Source organism: Camelus ferus, chromosome 3 (assembly GCF_009834535.1).
Source record: "Camelus ferus isolate YT-003-E chromosome 3, BCGSAC_Cfer_1.0, whole genome shotgun sequence".
Taxonomy (NCBI): domain Eukaryota; kingdom Metazoa; phylum Chordata; class Mammalia; order Artiodactyla; family Camelidae; genus Camelus; species Camelus ferus.
The window spans coordinates 67,045,893-67,060,926 of NC_045698.1; the positions used below are offsets into that span (position 1 = coordinate 67,045,893).

The following is a 15,034-nucleotide window of genomic DNA, read 5'->3' on the forward strand; positions in this document are numbered from 1 at the left end:
AACTCCCAAATAATAAGATAGGAGACCTAAATATAATCACAACAGTAATTTTATTAATTATTAATGTACTAAACACTGCAATTAAAAGTCAAGGATTTTCAGAATGGATTTTTTAAAAATATATACAATATAAAGAGATGCATGTTATATTAGAAAATAAAGATAAAAAGTAAAATGTAAAAATTTTAAATGAAAGTAATGAAAAAAAAAAAAAATACCATGCAACCAGTATGCTTAAAAAGGCTAAAATGTCTGTACTATCACATAAAAGAGAATTCAAGAAAAAGACTATATAAGAGCTAAAGAAAAAAGAAAATTTGTGATGATAAAGGGCTTAATTCATAAGGAAGACATAATAACAGTCCATCAAAACATATAAAGCAAAAAGTGACAGAATAGAAAGAAAAAATAGAAAATTCCATCCTCTTAGTTGGAGATTTAATACCCCTCTTAGCAAATGGACAAAATATCAATTAGACAAAAAAAAAAAAATTGTCAATCCAGAACTTGTTACATAGTTAAAGCCAACATTAAGTAGTGAAAGGAACAAAAATATATTTTCAGACAAAGACTTTATGAAAATTTCCCATCCACAGACCATCAGTAAAGGAACTATTAAAGGATGTACATAACCAAAAGAAATACAAACCACAGAAGCTGATAAAATGTCAGCTATTTTAATAATATTAAAATACAAATAAATCACTTGTGTGATTAAATGGTAAAAATAAAATTCTAGGTAATAATAATAAAATTGCAGAAGGATGTTTAGTGCATACTTAAAGCATACTAATACTTTTGTCATGTTTAGGAAAAGAATAGAAATACTAAATAATGGAAGTCCTATCTAGAAAAAATAGAATTCAAAATCTATCTTAACATTTTAAGAGTAACACTGACACAATAAATGTTTAAGTTACAGCTTTCAAATAACAGAATAAAGAAAAATTATCAATCCAACAGAAAAGAATCACAAAAGGAAAAAAAGAATCACAAAATACAAAGTAAGATAGCAGAAATAAGTTCAAACATACGAATTACCACCAAAAAAACTGGAAATAGTTCTAATTATAGCAGTTATCAATGGACTTTTCTTTAATTCCAACCTATACCCTGCTTTCAAAAAACCTAGAAAAAATAAAGCTAAACTTAAGATTTGAAAATAAAAGAAAGGAACAGAGATATCAAAATACTAGACCCTTAAAAAGCTTGAGTAAGAATATTCATATCAGGCAAAATAAGATTAAAAGTCATTAACCAAGATAAAGAAGAAATGTATATAATAATAAAAGTAACAATCCACCAAGAAATAATATTCATGAACTTGTATACATCTAATAGCATGCACATAAACATGAAAAACAAAAATCTTTAATTATGGTTATTAGAAACATACATCAGGAGGAATTTCTTCTACTGACACCTGGGGAACTGACTAATTAAGAGACCTCAGATCAGTCATTTAAACTCTGCTCCCTTTCTGTGAAATGGAAATATGCATGTTTGTCTAAATAAATGCAGTGTTTTTGTTTTAACTAGATAAAACTTAATAGACAAATACATACTGACATATATATATGTAGATATGTATGTTTATACATACAGATACTAACACAAGACAAGAGGAAAAAGGAAGAAAAACAAAGGATCCATCACAAAAATTCAGGTATTATCAAGTATGGAGGCTTACACAGAAGGAAGTGGATAAATAAGGAGGAAAGACAAGGAACCACAAAACTCATGCTGGACAATGGAAAGAAGGGGAAAAAAAAACCTGATAACAAAGATCTGGATCCAAGGAGCTACAAATAGTAAGTAAGCAGACAGAAAATACATTCCCTTTGGGAACTTGCATTATTTAAGTCACATGATTAGTAACAAGTAACATTAACTATGTCATAAATGAATAGTTGATTAATATTAAAACATAATTCTTGTTTCTAAAGTGTCTCCTAAAGTCTCTTAAAAATAACAATAATAATAAGTTTTGGTTGGATTGTGTCAGGAGGTCATGCCACAAGTCACTTGCTTTGGTAGAAGCTTTTTAAAAATTTTTGAATACCCAATGAGTTGCATCATAGAAATATGTAAAATCTGACAGTTTATAAGACAGATTAAAGAAAAATTAGGTACTTTTTGGTGCTTTAAAAACAGAAGTAGTTAAATAGTAATGCAGTTCACAAAGAAAGTTGCGAAGTTCCCACCCATTACTTTGATCTGTTGCCAGCATGTGTGATACTACTTGAAGCTAAACATAAACTTCATCAATTCTCAATATTCTTTTATCCCTTGGAAAAGTAATGTACATTGGAAGACTCTTCACTGAAAAGTAGTTGTCTGAAAAACTGAGAACTAGTACAAAACAAGCTAAAAAGAGCAGGTTCCTCTTCCATAAACCTACAGTCTAAGGCAGATAAACCTACTACTGATGAAGCCAAAAGATTAAATTATGTCAATAGAATATAAGAAAATATGTCAGTTATTTAGAGACAAGAGAGATTAAGTATTTTCTTGCCCATGAGCTTCTTGAAGGTAGAATCTATGTCTTCCTCAGCTCTTTTTCTACAGAAACTAACATAGGGCCAGGCATGCAACATGCTCAGTATTTGATTCTTGAATGGAATTGAAGAAGGCTTTGGTGCATTTAACTGTATCTGAAATGAGAAAGGAACACTAGAAAAGCCAACGTGTGTGGAGAACAATGACACTTGTGAATGGCTGTTTTTAGCACCCAGGACCCACTCATGTTTCTCCTGGTAACAGTGCCCTGGTGCTAATTCTCCCTCCCTCTCAGTACATGGGCTCCAGGTGGACCTCCACAGATAGCTTAAGGATGGTGTGTGAAACGGACCTAAGCCAAATAGCATGGCACAATATCCTGGGCCAGATTAATTGGCTCAATGATAGCGCCAAATTAGAGACAAAGAGATACTTACAGGAATCCTGGAGCAAACGTTCACTCTTTTTTCCATGGCATTTGAAGACCAGACCACAAAAGATGAACAGCTGCTACAGATCATGAGGAGAGAACCCTCTTGGGGCCAGAGTCAACCAGAACATTGTAGAGATGAGAGACAGAAAGAGAAACCCCAGTTCCAGTTGGTTGATCCCCTATATTCAGCTAGAGTGTAAGTCTGCCGGTCACTGTTATTTTGAAACACAGGTTTCAGCAAAGAAAAGGGGCCTCTTCCTCTTTCCTTCACTCATCTCTGGTCCTCACAACCATCCTCCTTATTTTCTTGAATCTGCTCATTCTACCCTTTCCCAAATATACTTGTGTTACAGAATTGTCTAATGGGTATATAGGCCTATTTTCCTTTTGAAATATGAACTCACCCAGGAAAAGGATTATGTCTTATTCATTTCATATCCACAGATCTACACAATTTAATTTCTGGAACCCAGTAGGCACTCAAACTAATTATAGAGATAGTGGGAATAGCAATGTGGAGAGAGCTGTAAAGCAAGCACAACTAGGTTCAAACAAGGTATTGTCTATAGTAGAGAACAGCTTGGTACCTCAGTTTCCCCGTGTATAAAATAGGAATAATAATAGAGCCTCCATGATTTTGGTGAAAATTAAATAATGTTTAAAACGTGTCTATATGATGCCTAGCTTACGGAAAGGCCTCCATAATTATTAGTTTCTTCAACTGCATTTCCAATAAACATTGTATAAATTTATAATTCAGGAAAGAGGTAAAGAGAATGTGATAGAGGACTATAGTTACGGGATAAAAGAAGACCAGATTTAGAAAATAATATAAAGTAAAAACAACAAACTTTGGCAAAGGACTAAATAGAGTGAGGAACACAGATAATTAAATGTAACCTTGAAGATTTGAGGATTCAGACAGACCACTCATGATTTCATCATGATGCAGGAAAAAAAGCACGAACCATGTTATCATCTGGTTAAGAAATTCTCCTCCAAAGTTCTAACTATATACTCGGCAGCAGCATTGGTAAACTGGAATTTAAGTGCTGTGAACATCTTGATTAGTCAGAATCTATAATTCTCTGTCAGGACGTCCATAAGCCATTCCAGTAATTAATCACCCACATTTGTTGTAAGCCTTGAGCTCACTGATAAACAATTTAATGAAAACACACAACATGTGGCAACAACAAAAAAGAAAGAGCTGAATATCCAAAGTGAGGTAGAGCTACCCTATAGAAATAACCTTAATATGTAGTTGGTACCAGGCCTTTCTATGGAATTTCCACTGAACACTTCTAAAAAAAATTTTTAAGGCAGTACTGGGGATTGAACCCAGGACCTCATACATGCTAAGCATGTGCTCTACCACTGAGCTATTACCCTCTCACCCCCGCCCCATCCACTGAACACTTCTGTTGAGGTTTGTTGACTGGAAACACGAGGAATAAGTCTAATTATCAAAATGAAGTGGAGGTTGAAACATCTGTTCAATATATGGATACAGTAGAGATCAATGAATGATCAATTTTAGCCCAATAATCTCTTTTTCATTACTAAAAAGGAGATCAGCTTAATTATGACAATGCATTTCCAATGAAGGAGTGGAAAATGATGATAAGGACAATGGGATTATATGTATATTATGTGTAGTACTTAAGCACATTTCTATTCAAGCGATATGAATCCCTGTATACAAATTTAGACAGAGTGTAGCATCTTGGCTATGGGATCTTTGGTGAATAGATATTTCTGGATAGGTGACTTTTTGAAAGTTGATTTCAAAATTTTACATACCCAAACTCTTTTAATTATGTTGGGTAGAATTCTTTCCAAAATAAATCACTTCATTTGCCTGATTCTTTAAACAAATAATATTAATGACTCAACCTTATAAATAACAATTATTAAAGCCATAAATATTTGAATAGCCTTCAAACTAATATTTTCCTTGCTAGGAACTTATCTTTATAGCATAAGCATAAAGGTACACAAAGATTTCTCTTCAAATACATTCATGTAAGATTGGTTTCATAAATGATTATATGATGTATACTCAAAAGCCATTGAGATAGTATAGATAGATAATAAAATTCACATTTACAATATTTTTACAAAGTGAAAAATGACTATGAACATGTCACACTTTTAAGAAAGGAACATATGAATGTTACTATGAATGATATTGTGCAATGATACGATGGTGACCTTCAGGCCTACTGATGAGCAAAAAATTAGGCTTTATTACCATTCTTTACAGGTCTTGTGCCTGACTCTTGAAATGTTTCTGCCTTTCTCCATTGCTGTAAGACTGTCTGCTCTATCTTTTCAACATCAACACTGCACCTGTCCTTAGCAGCCCTCCTTCATTTTCTTTCTCTTAGAGTCATGAGATTGAATAGGACATCAGTGATCATTGAAACCCATCACTTTCCAAATGTTTGAGTCACCTCGTTGACAACTCTTTCAAATGCCATCCAGCTGAAACCTGTACCCATCTACTTATGACATCTTACTTCTTCCCCTGGCTGCCTATTGCTCCTTTCAGTTTTGTGAATATTTTATCTGTTAGTCCCCTTACAATGTTCATCTTTTGGGTTTAGTGATAGTCATTCAAATCTGAACTCCTTTCCAGTTACAGTTTTAAAATATTTGAAAATCACTATCACGGTAGCCAAAGTCTTTTTTTCTTCATTTTTCAGCCATTCGGTGAATTGTTACTTACCTCCTACTCTGTGCTGGGCATGCTCTAGACATTGTGAAGATAGTAATGGAGAAATCCAGTAAGGTCTCTGTCCTCATCAAACTCACATTCTAGCAAGGGAGATAATAAACAAGAACATGTATAAGCAAACAAGTTAATTACAGATCACAGGAGGTGTCAGGAAGAACTGAAGTAGGCTTTTGTACCAAAAAGTTACTGGCAGAGATTGAGCACAAAGGAAAGAACCATATCTGAGTAGAGACATGAAAGATGAAGCTCTACCTGTGGGGAAAGAAAGCATTTTAAGCAGAAGGAACAGAACATGATTTCACTCTCAGATAAGAAAACTAGAATGACCTTGGAACATAAAGAAGACAGACAGCTGTGGCTGGAGAGGGTGAGAAATGGGAGGAGCAGGAAGTGTGAGATGAGGCGGGAGAGGGAGGCAGCCCCAGATCATGTAGGGACTTGGTTAAAGACTTAGATTTCTTTCCAAATCCAAAGGCAAATGACAAGCATGTAAGTGATAAAATCTGAATTATGTTTAAAAAGATCTCTTTGGCTGCCTAAACATTACAAATTCCTATAACTATTTCTCTCACAGGATGATGTGCAGGACTTCTCTTGCATGCTGTAGTTTTTCTACATTGTTCTACATGTCTCCAGATGGTAGCCCAGAGCTGAAGGCAGTGCTTTGGGTATGATCTGAGCATTCAGCGTAAAATGAAATAATCACCTCTCTTACCTGAGAAGTTCCTCTATTACTAATGTAGCTGAAGATTAAGATGTCCTGCAAGGATGGAAATCATATAAAGAAGCTTGTCAAAAACAAAAGTAAATAAACTCTGTTTGAGGGCTTAAAGAAGTAGTTCTCAACCTTACCTGCCCACTTGAATCACCCCAGGAGCTTTGAAAAAATGCCTAGTGTCTAGAAAACATCCCAGAGCAATTAAATCAGAATCTGTGGAGGTAGTCTTTTAAACATCCCCAGGTGGTTTCATTATGCACCCAAGACTGAAAACCATGAGAAAATGGCTAGCCCTGTGCTTCTCAAACTTCCATGGGCAGAAGAATCATCTGAGTATCTAGCTAAAATGCTTATTCTGGTTCTCTGGGTCTGGGGTAGGGCCCAAGAATCTGAAATTCTTAATCATTTCCAGGTGATACATTTGCTGCTGGTTTAAGAGCCACACTGTGAATTAGCAAGAGGCTAGCCCCGAAGTTCTCACAACATGCACTAAAATCACTTGGTGGGTTTGTTAAAACACAGGTTGCTGGACTCCACTCAGACATTCTGATTCAGTAGGTCCAAGGTGAAGCCTGGGAATTTGCACCTCTCACGAGTTCTCAGGTGATACTGAAGCTGCTGGTCCAGGGACCACACTTGGAGATCCACACATCTTTCTAGTGAGAAAGGAACACATGAACTGTAGGCTCTGAAGTTTGGAGCACAGACTTTGTAATTTTGACTCTTGTGACCCAGAAAACTTTTCATGTCTTTTTGTTCTCCTCTGAATCCCATCTAGACACACTGTTATGTATATTCTCCATAGGAAAATAAAAGGAATTTTATTTCAGGAAGGAGAAATATGACAACAGCAGTTCAGTAAATATGCTTTTGTGAGAGGGGGATTAATCTGGAACACTGAACTTAGCCCTGATATGCTTTATTACTAAGAAAAGCTTACACTAAATTTTGAATTATTTCTTTCTCATAGATTTTAGCTACAGCATGCTACCCATTGCCCTACTTAGTAAAATCTCTGACTTCCTGAATTCTTTCATTTCTGTTGTGTATCTGCCTATCTACTTTGTTTCAGTGCATCTTTGTGTCTCTTTCTTGTCAACATGCTGCATAATTTAAACTACTAAAAACATATGCGACTGAAGTGTGGAGAGTTAAGTACCATAAATAGAAAATAAAGTGAATTGCTCTTTCAGCACCAAGGGTTTCTCAGTAGACATTTTCCTGAATAACATCTTTCCTTCAGACTCATCTACACACAAAAAATGTGACAGATATATTACACTTCATTATACGTATTTCTGATGTTACGTCATTCATTTCCTTTTCCTGTGTATCGTTATAGGAGTGATTATTTAAATAACTTTATTAATAAAATGTGTTTAACATAATAAACAAGAAAGTCTCCATTTTCCCTATAAAATATTTATATAGTTAATAAATAAATTTTTGTTGATGTCCAGGAACTACAAAATAATGTTATCTATAATGTAGATATAAAAAACTACCAAGCTTAGCACTTTTCTATGAATCAGTTAAGAATTCATAGTTTTTTAAAAAAAACTCTGGAACAATTATAGCACAATTCACCTCAATACAGCAAGAATTCTTACAGTTCTAAATTATAGTATGAAGATGCAAACTACACACTTGTCAAACAAGACATGGGAGGGTAGATGACTGGAAAGATCCAAGTGTTCTATCAATTACCTGTTATTCTCAGAACAAAGGACAGTAATGAAAGGTACATAACAGAGTTCTTTCTCCTATTCAATTTAAAATGTCAAATTACTTTATTTTTTTAACCCTCCTAATCAGAAACAACCTCTGAAGGATAACAAAAAGAAAAAGAAAGAAAAAGTTCCCTTCAAGCTGCATTTTATTGAGTTATTTTTGAGAAGACAATAGAGAAAGATTGACTTGAGGACTTTCTAATAATAAAGCTATTCTGGCAGAATCCCAAACAGAAACTAGAAGTTTCACATTGAAAAAATGAGATTTGATCGACATCTTGCCTGACATTAGCCTTGACAGTTTAAGAAACCAGGGAGTTAACATTAAGTGCCTTGCAAAGAAGTATAGAAAAACCAAAGAATACACCAAGACTCAGATTCTTGTGATAAACATTAGGTTAATTCCAGACAGATAATTCAATGATATGCTAAATTTTGAATTATCTCTTTCGCACAGATTTTAGCTACAGCATGCAACCAACTTCATAATTTCTTTGATGATTAACTTAGCGGATTACCCAGTATTGACCAGCTCCAGGATCCATGGCTGGAACTGCATTCCTAAAGTCACCAGGTTGACTATTGCAGGTGCACTGAGTCTGATATGTTTTTTTTAACTGAGTTAGCCCTTGTAGGCAACCCTTGGAAACAATTAGAATTTTGGCTGCTGGAAAGGCAAGATGACCACAAGCACATGTAGCCAAAATAGCTCTACATAGGAATTATGATTCAAGGCAATATTAAGTGTCTGTAATTTCTTCTGTGATACGAGATGGGAGAAACTAAAATTACGTTATTGGTTAGACAGTACTATTGAACAAACAAAAACAAAAAAAAAATTTTAAACCCAAAAATAAACATGCTTTTGGCAAAGAAAGAAGCCCAGAGAGTAATATGCAAATGTAAGATATTCTGATTGAACTGATGGGGAGAAAATCCTATTTAGAATTCTACAGAAGGCCGTTAGAATCCAGTATCATCGAATATTTTCATTAAAAGCTTGGAGTGAAGATTTTAATACTAATCAAATTTATAAATGATTAAGAGAATGATAAAACTTTTGAAATTAGGATTAAAATAGAGTATGAGCCTGAAAATTTGGACAGATGGGATAAAAACAATAAAAAATAGTTCATTTGATTAAAAAATGTGAAATTGTTCACATAGGAAACAGTGATTACAGTGTTCTGTAACACTAACAAAAACAGAACACCGAAGAACATAAGAAAAAATAAAAGATGTCAATTATGTGTCACTAACAAAAAATTTTAATACATTTTATTCTTCATTAAATATAGTATTTAATACAACTAAATGAATTTCATTGGCATTGCTTTGGTCCCAAATGAAATTCATTCTGGGAGTATTATGTAATAAAATAGACACAAAATAGATCATTCAGAAGAGAATAGAAGAATTAACAAAAAGTTAAGAAACAAATACCTTCCTTGCAAAAGTTACAGGAATGTTAGTCCAGAAAAAAATGAAAACAAAGCAAAAATGATACAACTTGTACAATGTATAAATGAAAAGTAGTACTAGGTGTAATGGTTAAGAGATTTTAGAGTGGGTTTGAATCCCACCTCTTCAACTTACTTCTTTCCACAAAAAAAAAAGCATGACTTGATAATTTACCTCACTTTCTAAATTTCCTTATTTGTACAATGCAGAATATAATGGTATCAGATTGTAGGATTGTTATGAGAAATAAATGAGATAATAGTGTAGTTTACATTGGTTTCTGAGCTCTTTTCCTATATTAATCAAGAAAATTTGTTACAAGTATGCTCTTCTAAAGACAGAAACAGATACACAAAATAGATCACAATGATGGATTATTTTTATATTCAGTCATTCTTTCGCCAAAATAATGGGAATGGTCTAAATCAGATTCCCTTTATAATCTGTATTACATTTCATGAGTGCCTTTCATCCTTGGACAAAACTAGTTTGTTCTCGGTCTTTTTATCTTTTGTACTTTAAATTTAACTTCTAAAATTTCTAAGCTCAACATTCTTTCCCACCTAAAACTTCTAACTTCACTCATTTCTCATTTCACATACATTTATTATTTGTAGTCTACTTTTTTCTTGTCTTTTCCCCAAAAGGTCTACATTTCCTATCACGTCTCTGACTGCTTGATCAAACTGTCTGTCCTGAATTTCACATGAAATATGAGGCACTCTAGGTAGAACATTTGGGGAAAATCCAGACCATGAATCTGTAACACTATAACTGAATGCACCATTTCATATATTTTACTGTATATAGTTCTCAAAAAAGTTTTCACATATCTGTAGGCAAATTTACTAAAGATAGATATGCTTTTTCTAATTTGCTGGACATTTATGTGCCTAAATGGGAAAAAATAAATGATACACGTAGGTAGGTGTGAATATGAAATCAATCATTGCTAGTACCAGGCAGTCTTTCATGATTCATGAATCCTGTCACTGAGATATGGAATATCTGAAGTGTCAGATGAAGGAAAACTCAGCTCAATTTCATTAAAATTAATAATTTTCATAATATGAAGGTTGTTAAAAACAAAAATATTTATATAAGAAAAAAGTAATTTGGAGACTTCGTCTGCATGCTGAAATGATATAAAATTGATTATTCAAATTACATATTTTTATGTGCAGTATGACAGTTCACAGCTAGATACAGCCAACATCTTGATGACAGGCAAGGAAATACTAAAGAGATTTTCACTAGGAAGTCTAACAGAAATCTTAAACCTAGTAAGTCCAAAACTAAACTCATGTGTTTCCTCACAGACAGTATTTAACTTTACCTGAGCCCTCTGCTCCCACCCTTTGTATTCGAAGAAATGGCTAGTCACAAAGCACCTCCCTGCCCTCAAATATTTCAAGATAACTCATCTCCACCCTTCCTCAAATGACTCAGGTAAGTAAGAGCCCTCTCCATTCTTCCTCATGACTCCCATAAGACAACTTGATGACTCCCTTGAGCACTGGCCTCTCCCTCAAGGCCTCTTTCCTTTTCTTTGAGATGGCCGTCATTAGTGGACTTTCTCCCAACTGCAACAGACTGAATAAAATCACCTCCTTGATTGTCTGGTGCGTTTTGTCTTTCACACGCCAAAACCCTGTTCCAACCCAACTCAGCTGATGGGAATCCATCTTGATGGTGGCTCAGGCTAAAAAGCCTTAAGAGTGATCCTTGATGCCTGTCTTTCTCTCAAACACCCCCGTTTAATCTATCAAGAAACCCTTTTGATTCAAACATCAAAATGTATCCAGAATCTAACCACTTCGAAACAATTCCTCTGCTACCACTATTGGTCTAAGTCTCTAGCATCTCTTACGTAGATTCTTGAAATAGCCATCCCACTGGATTCCTTACTTCCACCCTTGCCTGGCCATATAGTCTCAACAAAACAGCATGAGTGAACTCCTAAAATTCAAACGATGCCATTGCTCTACTCAAAATTCTCCAAAGGTTCCCAAATTCAGTCAGAATCCTTACAGTGGCCCTGAAGTTCTCTGTGATTTGAGGCCCCATAATGTGTCTGAACTCCTCTAACTCTCCCCTGCTAACTCCATTCCAACAAAACAGGCCTCTTTTCTCTTAAAAATGCGAGGCAGTCTCTCACTTCAGAATCTGTGCACTGGTTGTTGCCTCTGCCTTAACTCCCTTCCTTCAGAGAGCTGCGTGGGTCACTCCATCAGCTCCTCCAAGTGTTGGCTCAAATGTCACTTTCTCAGTCAAGCCCACCTCTACCATCCTTTTAAAAATTGTACACAGAAGCCAGCATTTCACATCCCACTGTCATCCTCTGTTTTTCCCAGAGCACATGACTCCTTTTAATACGCTCTAGAATGTCCTTGTTTTTATGTTTATTGTTTGTCTCTCCCTCTGGGAGGGAGGATTATTATGTTTTATTCATTGATATATTGTTTAGTTCCTAACTCTTTTTTTCTTTCATTAATGTATTCCTTGTGCCTAAAAGAGGACATAGCAGGTAGTTCAATAAATGTTTGTGGAAAGATTGATTGGACAAATAAGTAACTGAATGAATGAATGAAGAGAGGATATAACAATACTAGCTCTCTGTTAAAAGTAATAATGAATATAGTTATGAAGTTGTGCGCTGATGACCTGGATTGTTTTCCGTGATGATTCTACCAGAATTTTTCCACATAATAACTCTGGTGTACATCCCAGGCTCTAAATGTAGTAGGAAACCACTAGTATTACTGTGTACCTGGCACTGTGGACTCCACTTACACATTTCTATAGTCACACAGCCTTACTAGGGAAATGGTACAAGCTAAGTTGTGAAATAGGCAAGACTGTATCCATGAGATGATTCTGCCTATGAATTCACTAGAAACTCATAGGCCTCCCATTGTAGAAGTGTATCAAAACCTGTACTCCCAATATCAAGCCATAGGCTACTGGACATTTAATCAGGTAAAGAATGTCCATTCAAGCCTTGACAAGAGCTATACAGAGAGGCAGAAGATGAGTTGAGGAAATGAGACTCTTCAGCCCTCTGCATTATTGAGAAGAGATTCTTAATTGGGCTAGAAGAGGACTATAGATTTAATTTTAAATTTCTAAAAATAAATCTTAATTTTTTCCAATCAGTTCACTTTTTAATTCTGCTATTAATTACAATCTTTTTTTTTTTTTTCTGTTAGTGGCACAAAAGCTTTATGATGAATCTCTGTGTGTTTTAACACCAAGATTGTCTAGTAAATGACATGGAGCAATGAAGTGTAATGGAAGCAACTAGACTTTAAAACCTGAAAGACTCAATTCAAATCCAGTACCAACCACTTATTATGTATCTTTGGGCAGGTTTTTTAATTCTTTCAGCCTAAATTTCCCCATCTACAAAATGAGAACAATAATCTGTGCTTCAGAGAGAGGTTATGAGGGTGCAGTTAGATCCCACTCACCCCTACCCCCGAGTCAGACACTAGGTGTCGCTCCTAATAGTAATTCAATAAACACCTCTTCCATTTCTTACCATCCTGAAGTTTGGGAATGAAGAATTCTCCCTTATTCAAATGCCAACTGGGAATTAAAGAATTTTGTCTTAGATTGCTAAAATTTCTCCCAGTAATGTACTTTCTGCCATTTTCTGTTCCTTAAACGCTCCAAGATTGTTCATATCTTGAGACCCTGACCTCTGCCTCCTACCCTTTCCCCCATATTGTTACAGGCCTTCCCATGAGATCTCAGAAATTCCTTTCCATTAATGAGGGCTCCTTCTTGCCCTTGTTCCTGTCATACACCGTATTCCTTAAACTCTACAGCATTTTTAAAGTTATTTGGTTTATTGACTTGTTTACCTGTTTATTTCCCCACCATCAGAATGTACATTCTTAAGAGCCTTGTCTGAATTATTTATGGCATTACTCCCAGGATTTAGAAGTTTGCCAGACTCATTAGTGGGTGCTCAAAAATCATTTGCTTAATGGAAGAATTAAAAGAAAGGGATTATATTTTAGCATGATCCTTTAACAAGGAGTAAGTATCCTGGATGCTGACTGCTTACCAGGGGGTCTGGGGGTATGGATCCCCCATCTCCCTTGCGGCACCCCCACGAGGGGTCAGGGGAAAAGGAAACTTCATCTGTTTCACTTAGATTTCTGTACCAGTCATGCATTCTTCACATTCTTTGTTGATGGACAGTCCCAGCTGGGACAGCTGAAGAGCACATTAACAATTCAACAGCAAGAGCCCGACCTCTGAGAATCCTTTCCCACTCTTCTTTTGAAACATGCCCCACTCCTGAATTCAGCCAGATTTATTTCACTCAAACTTCTGACGAACATGCACTGTTTTCATTCCTGGGTTCATTCTCAGGCTCCAGTCTAAAATTGCTCCTGGCACAAACACTACCTGAGCCTCTTCATGTGGCTTGGATAATTCGAAATGATGGCATAATTAAATATGAGAAGAAGAATAGAAAAAGAAAAATGCTTATTATTTTTGTACTTGTGATTATTTGAAAATGGATTTCTTTGGTCCCATTTTTGTTTCAATTTATTAAGCTGAGTTAAAATATATCTCCTTGGAATTTTCTCTGATATCAATAAGGTATAAACATATGTCATTTGAACATTATATATTAGAACACACTTAACTTTTTATTATTTAAACTCATTGGGTAATGTTGGCTATTAGAATTGAGGTTATCCAATTTCTCAAATGTATTTGATTTCATGGCATTTAAGGATTGTGGTATATTCCATTCTGTCATCATTTTATAAATTTTCTTGCCACTGTGTATACAGATGAGTGTGGGGATAGAAATTTCTCCTCTAGAAGAAATTATGAATTACCATGGTAGGTCTAAATTGGTTCACAGAAGAGTAACTTCACAGGTTTTTTACCTCTCTTAAAAGGTTATTTTCCAACTTTTTGAAGTTTATTTTTTACAGAGCATATGTAATGTTAAGAATGACAATTTGGCAGAATGGGAGAAAATTTTTACAAATGAAACCAACAAAGGCTTGATCTCCAGAATATATAAGCAGCTCATACAACTTAACAAGAAGAAAACAAACAACCCAATCCAAAAACGAGCAAAAGACCTAAACAAGCAATTCTCTAAAGAAGAAATACAAATGACAAATAGGCACATGAAAAAATGCTCAATATCACTAATTATCAGAGAAATACAAATCAAAACTACAATGAGGTATCACCTCACACCAGTCAGAATGGCCATCATTCAAAAGTCCACAAATGACAAATGCTGGAGAGGCTGTGGAGAAAAGGGAACCCTCCTTCACTGCTGGTGGGAATGCAGTTTGGTGCAGCCACTGTGGAAAATAGTATGGAGATTCCTCAAAAGACTAGGAATAGACTTACCACATGACCCAGGAATCCCACTCCTGGGCATATATCCAGAAGGAACCCTACTTCAAAAT

At 35.1% G+C, this 15,034-nt stretch overlaps 1 protein-coding gene across 1 annotated transcript in view; it reads left to right on the forward strand.

Moving 5' to 3' along the window:
- Positions 1-1,628: 1,628 nt before the first annotated feature.
- The window catches only part of RGMB (repulsive guidance molecule BMP co-receptor b), a 44,644-nt gene continuing 31,238 nt past the window's right edge, over positions 1,629-15,034 (forward strand). The window contains exons 1-2 of the mRNA XM_032476409.1: positions 1,629-1,811; positions 10,901-11,030. The gene's annotated coding sequence lies outside the window, so the exon portion shown is untranslated. The remainder of the gene's footprint in view (positions 1,812-10,900; positions 11,031-15,034) is intronic.